An 18,795-nucleotide genomic window follows, 5' to 3' on the forward strand; every position below is an offset into this window, starting at 1 on the left:
CTCCTGGATGCAGTGCTGGAAGAGGGTTAATGAACTGGGGCCTTGCTCCTGGATGCAGTGCTGGAAGAGGGTGAATGAACTTGGGCCTTGCTCCTGGGTGCAGTGCTGGAAGAGTGTTAATGAACTTGTGCCTTGCTCCTGGATACAGTGCTGGATAAGGGTCAATGAACCTGTGCCTTGCTCCGGTATGCAGTGCTGGAAGAGGGTTAATGAACTTGTGCCTTGCTCCTGCATGCAGTGCTGGAAGAGGGTTAATGAACTTGTGCCTTGCTCCTGGATGCAGTGCTCGTAGGGGGTTATTGAACTAGGGCCTTGCTCCTGGATGCAGTGCTGGAAGAGTGTTAATGAACTTGTGCCTTGCTCCTGGATACAGTGCTGGATAAGGGTCAATGAACTTGGGCCTTACTCCTGGGTGCAGTGCGCAAGAGGGTTAATGAACTTGGGCCTTGCTCCTGGATACCGTGCTGGAAGAGGGTTAATGAACTTGGGCCTTGCTCCTGGATACAGTGCTGGAAGAGGGTTAATAAACTTGGGCGTTGCTTTTGGATACCATGCTGGAAGAGGGTGAATGAACTTGGGCCTTGCTCCTGGATACTGTGCTGGTAGCGTGTTCTTGAACTTGGGCCTTGCTCCTGGATACAGCGCTGGATAAGGGTTAATGAACTTGTGCCTTGCTCCTGGATGCAGTGCTGGAAGAGGGTTAATGAACTGGGGCCTTGCTCCTGGATGCAGTGCTGGACGAGGGTGAATGAACTTGGGCCTTGCTCCTGGGTGCAGTGCTGGAAGAGTGTTAATGAACTTGTGCCTTGCTCCTGGATACAGTGCTGGATAAGGGTCAATGAACCTGTGCCTTGCTCCGGTATGCAGTGCTGGAAGAGGGTTAATGAACTTGTGCCTTGCTCCTGCATGCAGTGCTGGAAGAGGGTTAATGAACTTGTGCCTTGCTCCAGGATGCAGTGCTGGTAGGGGGTTATTGAACTAGGGCCTTGCTCTTGGATGCAGTGCTGGAAGAGGGTGAATGAACTTGGGCCTTGCTCCTGGATGCAGTGCTGGATAAGGGTTAATGAACCTGTGCCTTGCTCCTGAATGCAGTGCTGGAAGAGGGTTAATGAACTTGGGCCTTGCTCCTGGATACCGTGCTGGAAGAGGGTTAATGAACTTGTGCCTTGCTCCTGGATGCAGTGCTGGAAGAGGGTTAATGAACTTGGGCCTTGCTCGTGGATGCAGTGCTGGATAAGGGTTAATGAACTTGGGCCTTGCTCCTGAATCCTGTGCTAGAAGAGGGTTCTTGAACTTGGGCCTTGCTCCTGGATACCGTGCTGGAAGAGGGTTAATGAACTTGGGCCTTGCTCCTGCATGCAGTGCTGGAAGAGGGTTAATGAACTTGGGCCTTGCTCCTGGATACAGTGCTGTAAGAGGGTTCTTGAACTTGGGCCTTGCTCCTGCATGCAGTGCTGGAAGAGGGTTAATGAACTTGGGCCTTGCTCCTGGATGCAGTGCTGGATAAGGGTTAATGAACTTGTGCCTTGCTCCTGGATGCAGTGCTGGAAGAGGGTTAATGAACTTGGGCCATGCTCTTGGATACCGTGCTGGAAGAGGGTTAATGAACTTGTGCCTTGCTCCTGGATACAGTGCTGGAAGAGGGTTAATGGACTTGTGCCTTGCTCCTGGATGCAGTGCAGAAGAGGGTTAATGACCTTGGGCCTTACTCCTGGGTGCAGTGCTGCAAGAGGGTTAATGAACTTGGGCCTTGCTCCTGGGTACCGTGCTGGAAGAGGGTTAATGAACTTGGGCCTTGCTCCTGGATACCGTGCTGGAAGAGGGTGAATGACCTTGGGCCTTGCTCCTGGCTGCAGTGCTGAATAAGGGTTAATGAACTTGTGCCTTGCTCCACGATACAGTGCCGGAAGAGGGTTAATGAACTTGGGCCTTGTTCCTGGATACAGTGCTGGTAGGGGGTTCTTGAACTTGGGCCTTGCTCCTGGCTGCAGTGCTGGATAAGGGTTAATGAACTTGTGCCTTGCTCCCGGATACAGTGCTGGAAGAGGGTTAATGAACCTGTGCCTTGCTCTTGCATGCAGTGCCGGAAGAGGGTTACTGAACTTGGCCTTGCTCCTGGATACAGTGCTGGTAGGGGGTTCCTGAACTTGGGCCTTGCTCGTGGATGCAGTGCTCGATAAGGGTTAATCAACTTGTGCCTTGCTCCTGGATGCAGTGCTGGAAGAGGTTTAATGAACTTGTGCCTTGCTCCTGGGTGCAGGGCTGGAAGAGGGTTAATGAACTTGTGCCTTGCTCCTGGATACAGTGCTGGAAGAGGGTTAATGAACTTGGGCCTTGCTCCTGGATGCAGTGCTGGTAGCGGGTTCTTAAACTTGGGCCTTGCTCCTTGATACAGTGCTGGAAGAGGGTTCTTGAACTTGGGCCTTGCTCCTGCATGCAGTGCTGGAAGAGGGTTAATGAACTTGGGCCTTGCTCCTGGATACAGTGCTGGAAGAGGGTTAATGAACTTGGGCCTTGCTCCTGGGTGCAGTGCTGGAAGAGGGTTAATGAACTTGGGCCTTGCTCCTGGGTGCAGTGCTGCAAGAGGGTTAATGGACTTGGGCCTTGCTCCTGGGTGCAGTGCTGCAAGAGGGTTAATGGACTTGTGCCTTGCTCCTGGATGCAGTGCTGGATAAGGGTTAATGAATCTGTGCCTTGCTCCTGGATGCAGTGCTGGAAAAGGGTTAATGAACTTGTGCCTTGCTCCTGGATGCAGTGCTGGAAGAGGGTTAATGAACTTGTGCCTTGCTCCTGGATACAGTGCTGGAAGAGGGTTAATGAACTTGGGCCATGCTCTTGGATACCGTGCTGGAAAAGGGTTAATGAACTTGGGCCTTGCTCCTGGATACAGTGCTGGAAGAGGGTTAATGAACTTGGGCCTTGCTCCTGGATACAGTGCTGGAAGAGGGTTAATGAACTTGGGCCTTGCTCCTGGATACAGTGCTGGATAAGGGTTAATGAACTTGTGCCTTGCTCCAGCACGCAGTGCTGGAAGAGGGTTAATGAACCTGTGCCTTGCTCCTGGATGCAGTGCTGGAAGAGGGTTAATGAACTTGTGCCTTGCTTCTGTGTACCATGCTGGAAGAGGGTTAAAGAACTTGTGCCTTGCTCCTCGATACAGTGCTGGAAGAGGGTTAATGAACTTTTGCCTTGCTCCTGGATACAGTGCCGGAAGAGGGTTAATGAACTTGGGCCTTGCTCCTGGATGCAGGGCTGGAAGAGGGTTAATGAACTTGGGCCTTGGTCCTGGATGCAGTGCTGGAAGAGGGTTAATGAACTTGTGCCTTGGCTCTGGATGCAGTGCTGGAAGAGGGTTAATGAACTTGGGCCTTGCTCCTGGATGCAGTGCTGGATAAGGGTTAATGAACTTGTGCCTTGCTCCTGGATGCAGTGCTGGAAGAGGGTTAATCAACTTGTGCCATGCTCCTGGATACCGTGCTGGAAGAGGGTTAATGAACTTGTGCCTTGCTCCTGGATGCAGTGCTGGAAGAGGGTTGATGAACTTGAGCCTTGCTCCTGGATGCAGTGCTGGAAGAGGGTTAATGAAGTTGTGCCTTGCTCCTGGATACAGTGCTGGAAGAGGGTTAATGAAGTTGTGCCTTGCTCCTGGATGCAGTGCTGGTAGGGGGTTCTTGAACTTGGGCCTTGCTCCTGGATACAGTGCTGGATAAGGGTTAATGAACTTGTGCCTTGCTCCTGGATGCAGTGCTGGAAGAGGGTTAATGAACTTGGGCCTTGCTCCTGGATACAGTGCTGGAAGAGGGTTAATGAACTTGGGCCTTGCTCCTGGGTGCAGTGCTGGAAGAGGGTTAATGAACTTGGGCCTTGCTCCTGGGTGCAGTGCTGCAAGAGGGTTAATGGACTTGTGCCTTGCTCCTGGATGCAGTGCTGGGTAAGGGTTAATGAATCTGGTTCTTGCTCCTGGATGCAGTGCTGGAATAGGGTTAATGAACTTGTGCCATGCTCTTGGATACCGTGCTGGAAAAGGGTTAATGAACTTGGGCCTTGCTCCTGGATACAGTGCTGGAAGAGGGTTAATGAACTTAGGCCTTGCTCCTGGATACAGTGCTGGAAGAGGGTTAATGAACTTGTGCCTTGCTCCTGGATGCAGTGCTGGAATAGGGTTAATGAACTTGTGCCATGCTCTTGGATACCGTGCTGGAAAAGGGTTAATGAACTTGGGCCTTGCTCCTGGATACAGTGCTGGAAGAGGGTTAATGAACTTAGGCCTTGCTCCTGGATACAGTGCTGGAGGTGTGTTAATGGACTTGTGCCTTGCTCCTGGATGCAGTGCTGGAAGAGTGTTAATGAACTTGTGCCTTGCTCCTGGATACAGTGCTGGAGGTGGGTTAATGGACTTGTGCCTTGCTCCTGGATGCAGTGCTGGATAAGGGTTAATGAACTTGTGCCTTGCTCCTGGATACAGCGCTGGATAAGGGTTAATGAACTTGTGCCTTGCTCCTGGATGCAGTGCTGGAAGAGGGTTGATGAACTTGAGCCTTGCTCCTGGATGCAGTGCTGGTAGGGGGTTCTTGAACTTGGGCCTTGCTCCTGGATACAGTGCTGGATAAGGGTTAATGAACTTGTGCCTTGCTCCTGGATGCAGTGCTGGAAGAGGGTTAATGAACTTGGGCCTTGCTCCTGGATGCAGTGCTGGAATAGGGTTAATGAACTTGTGCCTTGCTCCTGGGTGCAGTGCTGGAAGAGGGTTAATGAACTTGTGCCATGCTCTTGGATACCGTGCTGGAAAAGGGTTAATGAACTTGGGCCTTGCTCCTGGATACAGTGCTGGAAGAGGGTTAATGAACTTAGGCCTTGCTCCTGGATACAGTGCTGGAGGTGTGTTAATGGACTTGTGCCTTGCTCCTGGATGCAGTGCTGGAAGAGTGTTAATGAACTTGTGCCTTGCTCCTGGATACAGTGCTGGAGGTGTGTTAATGGACTTGTGCCTTGCTCCTGGATACTGTGCTGGAAGAGGGTAAATGGACTTGTGCCTTGCTCCTGGATGCAGTGCTGGAAGAGGGTTAATGGACTTGTGCCTTGCTCCTGGATGCAGTGCTGGAAGAGGGTTAATGAACTTGGGCCTTGCTCGTGGATGCAGTGCTGGATAAGGGTTAATGAACGTGTGCCTTGCTCCTCGATACAGTGCTGGAAGAGGGTTAATGAACTTTGGCCTTGCTCCTGGATACAGTGCCGGAAGAGGGTTAATGAACTTGGGCCTTGCTCCTGGATGCAGTGCTGGAAGAGGGTTAATGAACTTGTGACTTGCTCCTGGATGCAGTGCTGGAAGAGGGTTAATGAACTTGGGCCTTGCTCCTGGATGCAGTGCCGGAAGAGGGTTAATGAACTTGTGACTTGCTCCTGGATGCAGTGCTGGAATAGGGTTAATGAACGTGTGCCTTGCTCCTCGATACAGTGCTGGAAGAGTGTTAATGAACTTGTGCCTTGCTCCTCGATGCAGTGCTGGAAGAGGGTTAATGAGCTTGGGCCATGCTCCTGGATGCAGTGCTGGATAAGGGTTAATGAACCTGTGCCTTGCTCCTGGATGCAGTGCTGGAAGAGGATTAATGAACGTGTGCCTTGCTCCTCGATGCAGTGCTGGAAGAGGGTTAATGAAGTTGTGCCTTGCTCCTGGATGCAGTGCTGGTAAGGGGTTCTTGAACTTGGGCCTTGCTCCTGGATAGAGTGCTGGATAAGGGTTAATGAACTTGTGCCTTGCTCCTGGATGCAGTGCTGGATGAGGGTTAATGACCTTGGGCCTTGCTCCTGGATACCGTGCTGGAAGAGGGTTAATGAACTTGGGCCTTGCTCCTGGATGCAGTGCTGGATGAGGGTTAATGACCTTGGGCCTTGCTCCTGGATACCGTGCTGGAAGAGTGTTAATGAACTTGTGCCTTGCTCCTGGATGCAGTGCTGGATGAGGGTTAATGACCTTGGGCCTTGCTCCTGGATACCGTGCTGGAAGAGGGTTAATGAACTTGTGCCTTGCTCCTGGGTGCAGTGCTGGAAGAGTGTTAATGAACTTGTGCCTTGCTCCTGGATACAGTGCTGGAAGAGGGTTAATGGACTTGTGCCTTGCTCCTGGGTGCAGTGCTGGAAGAGTGTTAATGAACTTGTGCCTTGCTCCTGGGTGCAGTGCTGGAAGAGTGTTAATGAACTTGTGCCTTGCTCCTGGATACAGTGCTGGAAGAGGGTTAATGGACTTGTGCCTTGCTGCTGGATGCAGTGCTGGTAGGGGGTTATTGAACTAGGGCCTTGCTCTTGGATGCAGTGCTGGAAGAGGGTTAATGAACTTGGGCCTTGCTCCTGGGTGCAGTGCTGGAAGAGTGTTAATGAACTTGTGCCTTGCTCCTGGATACAGTGCTGGAAGAGGGTTAATGGACTTGTGCCTTGCTCCTGGATGCAGTGCTGGTAGGGGGTTATTGAACTAGGGCCTTGCTCTTGGATGCAGTGCTGGAAGAGGGTTAATGAACTTGGGCCTTGCTCCTGGATACAGTGTTGGTAGGGGGTTAATGAACTTGGGCCTTCCTCCTGGATGCAGTGCTGGAAGAGGGTTAATGAACTTGATAGGGAAGGTGAGTGGCATGTCATACTCGTGTACAAACCTCTCAGTTTGCCTTCCACAGCATTTCCCTCGTACATCACTCTTCACACCAGCATGCCTCGCATGTGAATGTCTCTGTCTCTCCTGTTGCCTGTCCTCCCTGTCAGTCAGCCCGCTGCCTTTTTGATGAATGGTCTGACAAAAGTTAAACACATGTAATGTGTGTCTGAGAGGGATGGATTATTGACTGTGGAACTGGTTTGTGCTGGAGGCAGGGGAAAGGATGTAAATTGGGGTCAAAATTCTTGTCAGATAGCTGCACTGCCTTAGGTTAGCTGTGTGTGAATCAATCAGTCTTGGGAATCCTTGGTAGCTCAGTCCGAGGCAGCGAAAAAGGTACGGCATTCCTCCTCCACCTGCAGGTCCAGTCCCTTCCGCTGTGCGGTGTTGTTCAAGGCACAGCAGACCACTATTATTCTGGCAGCCCTTGCTGGGGCATCATGAAGGACACTGCCCGATCTTCCCAGACACCTGAATTGCATCTTCAGCATCTCTCTTGTGCTCCTGTGGTTTTGGTTGTACCTTTTGCTGTCTTTCCAGTGTTAGGGCCTCTCGCCAGTTTGCATCACCCACATCCTTACAGAGACCCCTGTCTCAGAGGAGTCACCGACTAATAGGAGGAAGATTGAACTGTGCGGGTAAAAGGCATCATGGCAGCTACCTGGGTATCTTACACAGACATGCATGATATGTGTTGTGTCCCAGCTGAACATTTAATGCAGTGGACATCCTTTCGGTTGATGAATACTGCTGGGTGAGTGATGCAATCGAGCTGCCTATTGGAAGATGTGTACAATCTACAATGCTCTGTAACTGAGGGAATTCCTATTCGGTCCATCGGGTCTGCATCGACCCTCAAAGAGCACTCCACTTTGACCCGATCCCTGTAACCTCATCTAACCTGCACATCTTTGGTCTGTGGGAGGAAACTAAAGCACCTGGAAACCCGCGCAGACACTGGGAAAAAAGTGTGAATTCCACACAGACAGTCACCCAAGGCCGGAATTGAACCCAGCTTCCTGGTGCTGTGAGGCAGCAATGCTAACCACTGCCGCCCAGTTCCTCAGAGGCCCAAGATGGAGCTGCACAGGGGGTCCTCATTGCTGAACCCCAGGTTGGGAAGTGCAGTCCAATTTCCAGAATACTGTTGGAAGTCTCCTCCTGTGAGGAAAAGCCTTTAACGTTGTGAAGAAAACAGCTGTCCTATCTCGGGTGTTGCCCGTTGATCCCACTGTTTCTTGCCTCATTTTAACTGATGAGTTCCAGGTATCCAGGAAATTTGTTGCTCCACAGTTGAGGACAGAATCCAGGTCAGAGCTCCACTCCATTTCAGCAGTGTCAGACCTGCTTGTTTGGTAGAAGTTTCCCACACCCTATTATTATGGGCCAGGGTTTAGAGAACCCCAAAGTGTATCATGCGAGTTCACCTGACCCATAACTTTTAATAGATTTTTGTTATGGGGGAGCACAAGGGCCCACTCTACAGGTGTGATGCAGCAGAGATCTGAGTACATTTTAAAACAAAACATATGTTTATTCTATGAATCCAGTTAACATTTTATAAACACACAGTAAACATCTTGGCAACTATCATCTCAAATACTCCCCCCCCCCCCCCCCCCCCCATCTTTCATAGCCACATCCATAAGACAAATACCCTCTTTCACAAAGACATCAGGTTTACATTCTCTACTGAGAGCAGTTATCACTTTTAAATTAGCAAGTGATCTGAAGACATTCTTTTTCATGAAGAGAGAGATAAAAATTACACCTTGTTTGGCTGGATGCAGCTCCAACTCTGAAAACTAAACTAAACACACACTGTAGCTGCCAGCTCCACCCATACTCTGACATCACTGCAGCTATTTGATAAACACCCCTTTCTTAAAGGTACATCCACTACAGCTATTTGATAAACACCCATTTCTTAAAGGTACTCTCATATGACACTATTGAATGCGCTCAACTTAAATGCAGAAGTTGGTTTTCTGCCAGCTTCCTGACATGTTGGCTGTTTTATTTTGTACTCCTGTACGGACCGCCCAATGGGTTTAAACTCCGCCCCTCACCCAAATCTCAGGTGAGCAGCAATTTCCTCCAGTTAATCATTGGGGAGACTGAAGTGTTGATTTCACGTCCACCATAAACCACATCATTCTCTCCTTCCCCAGCTGAACCAATCTCTGAAACGTTGGCATGCAATTCAAAGTTGAATTGAGCCTCCTGCCCCATGTTCATCGCAAAGATGAATCACCTCTATCATCCAACTTCACTTCAACCTCAAGCCACTTGCTGCCTCAAACAATCAGGAAGGGAATCAAGGGCTATGGGGATAAGGCAGGAAAGTGGAGATGAGGATTATCATATCAGATCTGTTGTGATCTCATTTTGTGGGGACCACAAGGGGTCCATCCTAGACTCACATGAACCCCTTGTGGTCCCCATGGGTTATTGAATAGACTCTCATTCCCCACCTCTCCCCTCTGAAACACGGCTGTCTTTATCCCATCTCATTCACCCATTTCCCCTTTTTTCAGGCTGACCGCACCAGCTCCTGGTCCCAATACTTCCTGAGGTTAAAATTCTCATCCTCATCATTAATGCCTTTCATGGCTTATCTCTGCTCTCTGTGTAACCTCCCCCAGCTCTATACCTCTCCTGAACACTCCCTTTCTCTATTCTTGGCCTTTTGTGCAGCCCTGCCACTAACAGCTGTGCCTTCAGACGCCCATTTGCTCTTTGATTGCATCCTTATCTAATATTCCCTGCCTTTCCTGAACGCCTTCCTGAAAATCCATGCCTTTGGCTAGGGTTTAGGTCACCCCTTCTGGTATTTTGCATGGTGACTTGTAGTTCTGTGAAAGATTAACCATATGAATATAGTCTCTACAAGAGCAGGTCAGAGGCTAGGAATCTTGCAGGGAGTAAGTCACCTCCTGAGCCCCCACCACCCCAAAGCCTGTCCATCATCTACAAGGCATGGTGTGACGGAATATTCTCCCTTTGCCTGGATGAGTGCAGTGCCAACATCACTGAAGAAGCTTGGTCATGCCCATCCTGCTGATGGGTCAACTGGGGTCTGAGGGTGTCCAGAGAGGTGGCCTGGGTGGGCTTCCAGATGACCAGAGGCTCTCCGAACATTTACAGGACATAGTGAGCACTCATCAGAGTGGGCAGCCAGGGGACTGCAAGTAGCACAAAAGGATTGCATTTAAAAAACATACTGCAACAATGGCGGTCTGAAGTGTCCAACCCAGTAATAATATTAAAATCCATCAAAATGGTGGCACGGGGCACAAAGTTCTATTTCACCTCAAGGAGGGCAAACCTATATTTCTGTATTACGTGTGATCCTCCGCCTGATCGCAATTTATGCTTTTGGCGTTGCGAAATGGAGAATGTAGTCCCTCTATTTAACTTAACATGGGCTGTCTTTGAAGGTAGGTTTGACATGGAATATGTATTTTTTTTTCAATATTTGTTTCCTAACTAAAGATTCCTGAACAATAGGGTGGCATGTGGCGCAGAGGACCCGGGTTCGAATCCCGGCCCTGGGTCACTGTCCGTGTGGAGTTTGCACATTCTCCCCATGTCTGCGTGGGTTTCAACCCCACCCAAAAAGGTGCAGATTAGGTGAATTGGCCACGCTAAATTTCCCCTTAATTGGAAAAGAAAAATAATTGGCTACTCTAAATTTCTTTTTTTTAAATTCCTGAACAATGACCACTTTAATTTTATGTCAATTATTCTATCACAGCATTTAAGCTGTTAAATCCATTTCTCATAATCTGGTGACAGCTGTGTAGCATAAATGCCAGAAGCTAAGTCAAGGACACCACACTGCTGGAATCTGAATTAAAAGAACATCAATACTAATTTTGCTGTAGTCTGCATGGTAAGAATAGTACTAGTCTTTGTGATTTAGCTTTTTGCAGGGAAGAAACTGAGGGAAGGGGCATTCTACATCTAAAACCTGAGGGCACAGCCTCAGACTGAAGGGACGATCCTTTAAAACTGAGATGAGGAGGATTTTCTTCAGCCAGAGGGTGGTGAATCTGTGGAACTCATTGCTGCAGAAGGCTGTGGAGGCCAAATCACTAAGTGTCTTTAGGACCAGGTTCTTCATTAATAAGGGAATCAGGGTTTTGGGGAGAAGGCAAGAGAATGGTAATGAGAAACATATCAGCCATGATTGAATGGCGGAGCAGACTCAATGGGCTGACGGGCCTAATTCTGCTCATATGTCTTATGGACTTAAGATGTTGAGTGGCATTGATCGGGAAAATCCACAGCAAGGCCAGGACTTCAAATGAGCTGACGCACTGCGAGTGGGGCGAGGGTATGGGGGGTGCGTCGTGGGGAAAGTGGAGAACATGTCAATAAGGCACGGAGACCTGGAAGTTCGAGTTCCTCAATCTATCCACAGTGCATGCGCATGTGTCCACTGAGCAGTTCCGCAGCTGTAACCAGCCTGATCAGTGGTGCCTGGATGGGGAGAGGAGAAGGGGGGGCCAGGGGTGGGAGTTTGATGATCAAAGGCTGGGGTAGAGGTCTCAAGTCGGGATGGGGATGTTAGTTCCATAGGGTGAGGAAGAATGAGTCTGAAGTGAGCCTGTAACTTTAAAACAGGTTTATTTCCAAAATTGCAAAGGGACAGATTCCTAATTCCTTCTCCATGTTCCAGCTGTCCACATTTATACTCTAGTAATACAAATTAACAAATTGGGAACAAAAAGGGAACGACCAAAAGGCAAAAACACAAAGGAATCTTTATTAATATCAAATTAAAATGTGCTTGTGGGGGCCAATAAAGTACCAAGCCCCCATGGTGCCCATTGGGCATGTGTCTCCATTTATACTCTTGAATACAAAGAACAACCAAGTAAACTAAATGAAACAAACTTAAGGGGACAATTAAATCCCTTAAAGGGATACTGCAGAAAAGAAGCAGAATCTCAAAGGAAACTTATAACATCAAACCAAAATGTGATTAAAGGGGGTCAGTAAAACACCCCTTTCCTCTGGTGTCCGTCGTTGAGTATAATTAATTAAACTAAATGAAACACGCTAAGGGACAAAACGAGAGACCAGCCCCTAAAAGGGATACTGCAGCAAATAAAAGCAAATGGCAATGTAAACTTAAAAGCATTAAATCAAAATGTGATTGAAGGGGTTGATAAAGCACCCCATGGAAGGCCTCGATGGTGCTGCCAGATGCCACGTGGTCCCTCTCCAGGGACACCCAGCCGCGAATGTAGCCGTGGTAGATGGGCCTGTCTTCCATTTATACGTGGACCAATAACTAATGTAATTCTTATTGAACCTTTCTGATGCAATTGTCAGTGAACAAAGTGATTGACATTGGACTTTAACAATGTAATTAATAAGACATTGACAGGGGAGATGGGAGCCAGCAGGAATGCTGGAGGCCTTGTGACATTAAACCTCGGCCCCATCTACCTCCTCAGATCCACTGTATAAGACTCCTGCTATATCTAAAGAAAAAAGTAAGAGACTTCTCACCAGCACTTTGAACAATATTTATCCATCAATCAACATCACAAAAACAGATTATCAGGCATTTTATATTGCTGTTTGTGGGAGCTTACTGTGCATAAATTGACTGCAGTGGTTCTTGTAATAGTGACTAGTCAATAGTATTCTATTGGCTGTAAAGTGCTATGAAACTTTGAAGTCATGAATGATACCATATAAATGCACGGTTCTTTCCCACCTGTCTCCTGATCGCCACAGAAATCGTGCTCTAATTCTGGAGCTGTGAAATACTTAATGGGCAGCAATAGAATGCTGGAAATAGAATTGGAAGCACAAAAGAAATCCCAAGGTGCTGCAGAAGGACAGTGGGTCAAACATTATCTGATGGAGAAAGGTGAGTTCATGTTTCAGGTTTGGATGCAGCATCAAAGCTATCAGCTCTCTGCTCTTTTGGACAGGGGCTATAAAGAACATGCCTTCCCAGAGGATCCGAGTTCCTCAAGGTAACATACACAGCATTTCAGCTCTGTATCAATCGAGCAAAGGGTGTATTTGGACAGGCTGGCCGAAGCTCTGCCAATTCACCCACAATAATCTCAACGTTCTGCCTAACAACTTTGACTTTAACCAAACTTCTTGGTGTTCCTAGTAAAACAAATCAATGCCTTTAAACAACTATCCGAGAGTAGCAGTACCAGGAAAAACAAGCAACAGCTGTTTGCCCGCGAGCTGCTTCAGTCTCCACTGAACAGGCTCTGAACTACTGTTCTCCTGGGCAGTAATCCTTTTCCTGGGTAATACCCTCTCCTAGTCTGTGCCAGTTTTGCATTTGAGCCCGGCTGCCTATTATTATTTTTTTGTCTTGTCTGTCCTCCTCCCTCCTTCCCCCTTCCTCCTTCAAGAACATAGACAATCACCAGCTCAGATGAAAACCAGAATACAGGAGTCATGAGGAGAGTTAACCAAGTCTGTATTACTTGGAATTCATTAGAACAAGGGGCTATTTCAGTCTGCATGGTATTAAGGAGAACAGAAAGTATAGAAGAAGAGAATGTGCTTCTGCTGATGGGAGAGTCCAGAACGAGCAGGCACGGCCTAAAATTTAGAGCCAGACCTTTTGGGAGTGAAGCAGGAAACACTTGGTGCACATAGAGTGTGGCAGAAGGGATTCACAAAATTCCACAGTGCCATTGCTAGGTCAGTTGTTAATTTTAGCTCTGAAATTGATCGTTTTTATTAGCCAACGGTACTGGATAAAGGTGGTTAAATGGGGTTTGGTCACAGATCAGACATATTCCACTTTATAATGGAACGGACTTGAGGAGAGCAGCTGTGTCCTTCGAGCACCGTTAAACAGACGTGGATGAGGGAGGCTGTTCAATCCATCTTAATTCTATGAAGAGCCTCTATTCTCTTGATTGAACCACTAACCCAGCCAGGAGCCCAGTCCAAATGTTGATTATTCCTGACTCTCATCCGTTTTAGCTTTTCCATTGCAGGAGGTATTTTGACGATGGAAAAAGGGGGAGGGGAGGGTTCGATCATTGAATCCTGACACCAGGTTGTCTACTTCCAGCTTTATCAGAGGCAGCAAGGTAGGCGGTGGCTAGCCCCTTCCACTCAAAGTGGCTTTGTCATTCAAAATATTATAATGAGGCTATGAGCTAAAATCACCTCTGGCAGTTTTACACTAGTATTGAGTAATACAGAAATACGGGTGCTATAGGTACAGATCCAAGGCTGGGAATTCTGCGGCGAGTATCTCTCCTCCTTACTTAAAGGCTGTCCACCATCTACAAGGCACAAGTCAGGAATGTGATGGGAGGCAGAGGTGGTCATAGATAGAAGCTTCAGGGATGTAGTTACTCCGAAGAATAAAGATAGATGGGTGACGGTGAGAGGGGCTGGGAGGAAGCAGTCAGTACAGGGATCCCCTGTGGTCGTTCCCCTTAGTAACAAGTATACCACTTTGGATACTGTTGGGAGGACAACTTAGCAGGGGTAAGCCATGGGGTCCAGGTCTCTGGCACAGAGTCTGTCCCTGTTGCTCAGAAGGGAAGGGGGGAGGGTAGAGCATTAGTCATTGGAGACTCCATAGTTAGGGGGATAGATAGGAGATTCTGTGGGAACGAGGGACTCACGGTTGGTATGTTGCCTCCCAGGTGCCAGGGTCCGTGATGTCTCTGTCATGATATTCACATTAACATATCATGGTGCAATCACACACACACACTGATGGACAGGTAGTTGGACCAACCAACACACCCACAACATCGCAGCCAATCACCAGTGGGAGCACACGCACTATAAAATAGGGAACACCACAGTTCCTGCTCATTCTACCAGGAGATAGCTCAGAGCACAGAGCTCACAGCGTGCCACTCAGACATACACCATGTGCTGAGTGCCTCACAAAGATAGTACAAAGGCTGGGTCCACAGGTTAACTGGTGAAGTACGAACCACAGCCAGAAGTTAATAGTAATTATTGTACAGAAGAATAAAACAGAGTTCTACTATCCACAACCGTGTTGGTTTGTTTGTGTATCGGAACACCCAACACGACATGATACCAGGTCTGGAAACTCGCCAGCGACTGTGAGACCTACCTGCACCTCTTCAGAAACCTGCCATCCTGCACCATGGATACCATCAGCCCGCCACAGCCGCTCCGGATCGCTGTAAATCTTGGCGTCAACTGGAAGCTGTTTAAACAGCGCTTCCAACTCTACCTCGAAGCCACAGACCGGGAGAATGCATCGGACACCAGGAAGATCGCCCTCCTCCTCTCCACGGTGGGGCAACACGCCATCCACATCTACAACTCCCTGGCATTCATGGAAGGCGAGTACAAGACGAAATACAAGACAGTCCTTCTAAAATTTGAGGAACACTTCAGCGTGGAAGTTAATGAGAGCTTCGAGAGGTACCTCTTCCAGCAGGGCCTGCAGGGTAAGGATGAGCCTTTTCAATCTTTTTTGACACACCTCCGTATCCTCGCGCAGTCTTGCGGCTATGAGGCCACCTCTGACTCCATGATTTGGGATCAGATACGTTTTGGGGTCACCTCGGACACCCTACGCCAACAGCTCCTCAAAATAAAGCACCTCCCCCTAGCCACCGCCATCGAGACCAGCGGCCTCCACGAAAACGTGACCGGCCGGTACTCCCAAATCCAGGCGGCCGAATCGACACGGCAGGGGTCCTATGAGGCTGAGCGGGTCCAGTCGATCGAGTTCCTTCCGGCCCGCGGCCCGGACAAGGGCGGACATTTTGCGTGCTTTCCGAGGCCTCCCGCGCTTGTACGCGCCAAAAGGGGACGTCGACGCAGAGGGACGGGATGCGCAGGCGCGCTCTACGCAGGACGGCACCGCGCATGCGCGGCGGCGCAACGAACGCCATGACATCACGACATATAGATTACATAGAACATACAGTGCAGAAGGAGGCCATTCGGCCCATCGAGTCTGCACCGACCCACATTAATCCCTCACTTCCACCTTATCCCCGCAACCCAATAACCCCTCCCAACCTTTATGGACACTACGGGTAATTTAGCATGGCCAATCCACCTAACCTGCACGTCTTTGGACTGTGGGAGGAAACCGGAGCACCCGGAGGAAACCCACGCGGACACGGGGAGAACATGCAAACTCCGCACAGACAGTGACCCAGCGGGGAATCGAACCTGGGACCCTGGCGCTGTGAAGCCACAGTGATAATCACTTGTGCTACCGTGCTGCCCAATTGTGCGGCAATTGGTATGTTGCCTCCCAGGTGCCAGGGTCCGTGATGTCTCTGTCATGATATTCACATTAACATATCATGGTGCAATCACACACACACACTGATGGACAGGTAGTTGCGACGTGCGGCAATTGTGGATCCGCACACTTAAAGCGGCAATGTCCGGCCAAAGCGTGACAATGCCTCCGCTGTGGCAGGATGGGCCACTGTGCTGCCTGCTGTCGAGCAGCTCAACCTGCCAACTCTCCGCAATTCCGCCAGCCTCGCAGGGACATGCGGGCCATTCAGCCCCCATACACTGAGTCATACCCTGACGACATGCAGACTGGGGATACCAACGACCGGGAACCCTTCCGCGTTGCGGTAATAAACAAGAACCGGATGACCCCAAGTCGGACCCACCAGCCGATGCCAGTGCACAGCATTGCTCCGGGCGATGAATGGTGTGCCACCCTAACGGTCAACCGATCACCAATCACGTTCCGCTTGGACACTGGTGCCTCCGCCAATCTCCTTGCATGGTCACCTTCCACACCTTGAAGGTCAAACCACCGATTCTGCTATCCCACTGTCAGCTGGTGGATTATAACGGAAACGTTATCCCGGCCATGGGGTCCTGCCAGCTCGAGGTGACACACAATTCACATACAGCCACACTGTCTTTTGAGATAGTTGGATCCTCGAAGGACTCTCTGTTAGACGCACAGGCGTGCAAGATCCTCCACCTCGTTCAGGGGGTACACACTGTGTCTTCAGAAGGCACGTCCGATTTCCCGGATGCAAACTTTAGGGCGCATCTCCACTCACTCCTCACCCACAACCAGGAGGTTTTCGAGGGCATGGGCACACTGCCCTACACATACAGAATACGGCACCCCGGTCATTCAAGCACCTCGTAGTCGTAGAGTCCCAGCACCACTCCAGGACCGCCTCAAGCAGCAGCTGCAGGACATGCAGGACCAAGGAGTGCTTTCCCGGGTCACGGAGCCAACGCCATGTGTCAGCTCCATGGTGTGCGTAAAGAAGCCCTCCGGCGAGCTCCGGATCTTCATCGACCCAAAAGACCTGAACAACAACATCATGAGGGAACACTAACCCATAACCAAACGGGACGAAATCACGAGCGAAATGGCCTGGGCAAAAATATTCACCAAGCTTGATGCCACTAAGGGTTTTTGGCAGATTTAACTGGATCAGTCCAGCAGGAAGCTGTGCACTTTCAACACTCCCTTTGGCAGATACTGCTACAATAGGATGCCGTTTGGCATCATCTCGGCATCCGAGGTGTTCCATTGCATCATGGAACAGATGATGGAGGGCATCGAAGGGGTACGCGTCTATGTTGACAACGTTATCTTCTGGTCCACCACACCACAGGAGCACATCAGTCGTCTCCAGCGTGTCTTTGCACAGATACGAGATCAAGGCCTGCGCCTCAACCGAGCCAAGTGCTCTTTTGGCCAGACTGAGCTAAAGTTTCTGGGGGACCACATATCCCGGTCAGGGGTGCGGCCGGATGCCGACAAAGTGGCAGCCATCGTAGCCATGCAGCAGCCGGCAGACAAGAAGGCAGTGTTACGCTTTCTCGGGATGGTCAACTTCCTGGGGAAGTTTATTCCCAACCTTGCCTCGCACACAACGGCTCTTCGCCACCTGGTTAGGAAGACAACGGAATTCCAGTGGCTGCCCGCACACCAGAAGGAATGGGAGGAGCTCAAGATCAAACTTACCACCGCCCCGGTATTGCCGTTCTTCGACGTCACTCGGGACACAAAGATCTCGACTGATGCCAGCCAGACCGGCATTGGGGCGGTACTCCTGCAAGGGGACGACACTGCATCATGGGCCCCGGTCGCCTATGCCTCGCGGGCCATGACCCCAACAGACCAGCGCTATGCGCAGATTGAAAAGGAGTGCCTGGGTTTGTTAACTGGCATCGACAAATTCCACGATTGTGTATATGGTCTTCCGCAGTTCACAGTGGAGACCGACCATCGCCCCCTGGTCGGCATCATTCAGAAGGACCTCAACGATATGACCCCTCGCCTCCAGCGCATTCTGCTCAAGCTCCGGAGGTATGACTTCCAACTTGTCTACACCCCGGGAAAGGACCTCATCATCGCGGATGTTCTGTCCAGGGCAGTGCACACACTGCCCGAATCGGAGGGGTTCGTTTGTCAGGTCGATGCACAAGTAGCCTTCACATCAGCCAATCTGCCGGCTACTGACGCACGTCTGGCCCACATTCGCCGTGAGACTGTGGCTGACCCCCTTCTACAGCGTGTAATGCGCCACATGACGGAAGGGTGGCTCAAGGGGCAGTATCTACAATTCTACAATATCCGCGACGACTTGGCCGTCATTGCTGGTGTTCTCCTAAAGCTGGACCAGATTGTGATTCCACACAGCATGCACAGGTTGGTCCTCGAACAATTACACAAAGACCATCTCGGGGTTGAGAAGTGTAGGCGGAGGGCCCGAGAAGCTGTATACTGGCCGGGCATCAGCGACGACATCGCCAACATGGTGCTCAACTGCCCCACCTGCCAAAGGTTTCAGCCGGCGCAACCCCCTGAGACGCTTCAGCCCCACGAGTTGGTGACGTCCCCCTGGGCGGAGGTGGGTGTGGACCTCTTTCATGCGCTCGTCAGGGACTACATCATTATAATTGACTATTTTTCTAATTATCCGGAGGTCATACGCCTGCACGACATGAAATCATCAGCTGTCATCCGGGCATGCAATGAAACCTTCGCTCGCCATGGAATTCCGCTCACCGTCATGTCTGACAACGGGCCCTGTTTTGCGAGCCAAGAATGGTCTTCTTTTGTCGCTTCCTACAACTTCACACACGTAATGTCCAGCCCTTTGCATCCCCAGTCGAATGGCAAGGCGGAAAAGGGCGTCCAT

The sequence above is a fragment of the Scyliorhinus torazame genome, chromosome 17 (assembly GCF_047496885.1).
Source record: "Scyliorhinus torazame isolate Kashiwa2021f chromosome 17, sScyTor2.1, whole genome shotgun sequence".
Taxonomy (NCBI): Eukaryota; Metazoa; Chordata; class Chondrichthyes; order Carcharhiniformes; family Scyliorhinidae; genus Scyliorhinus; species Scyliorhinus torazame.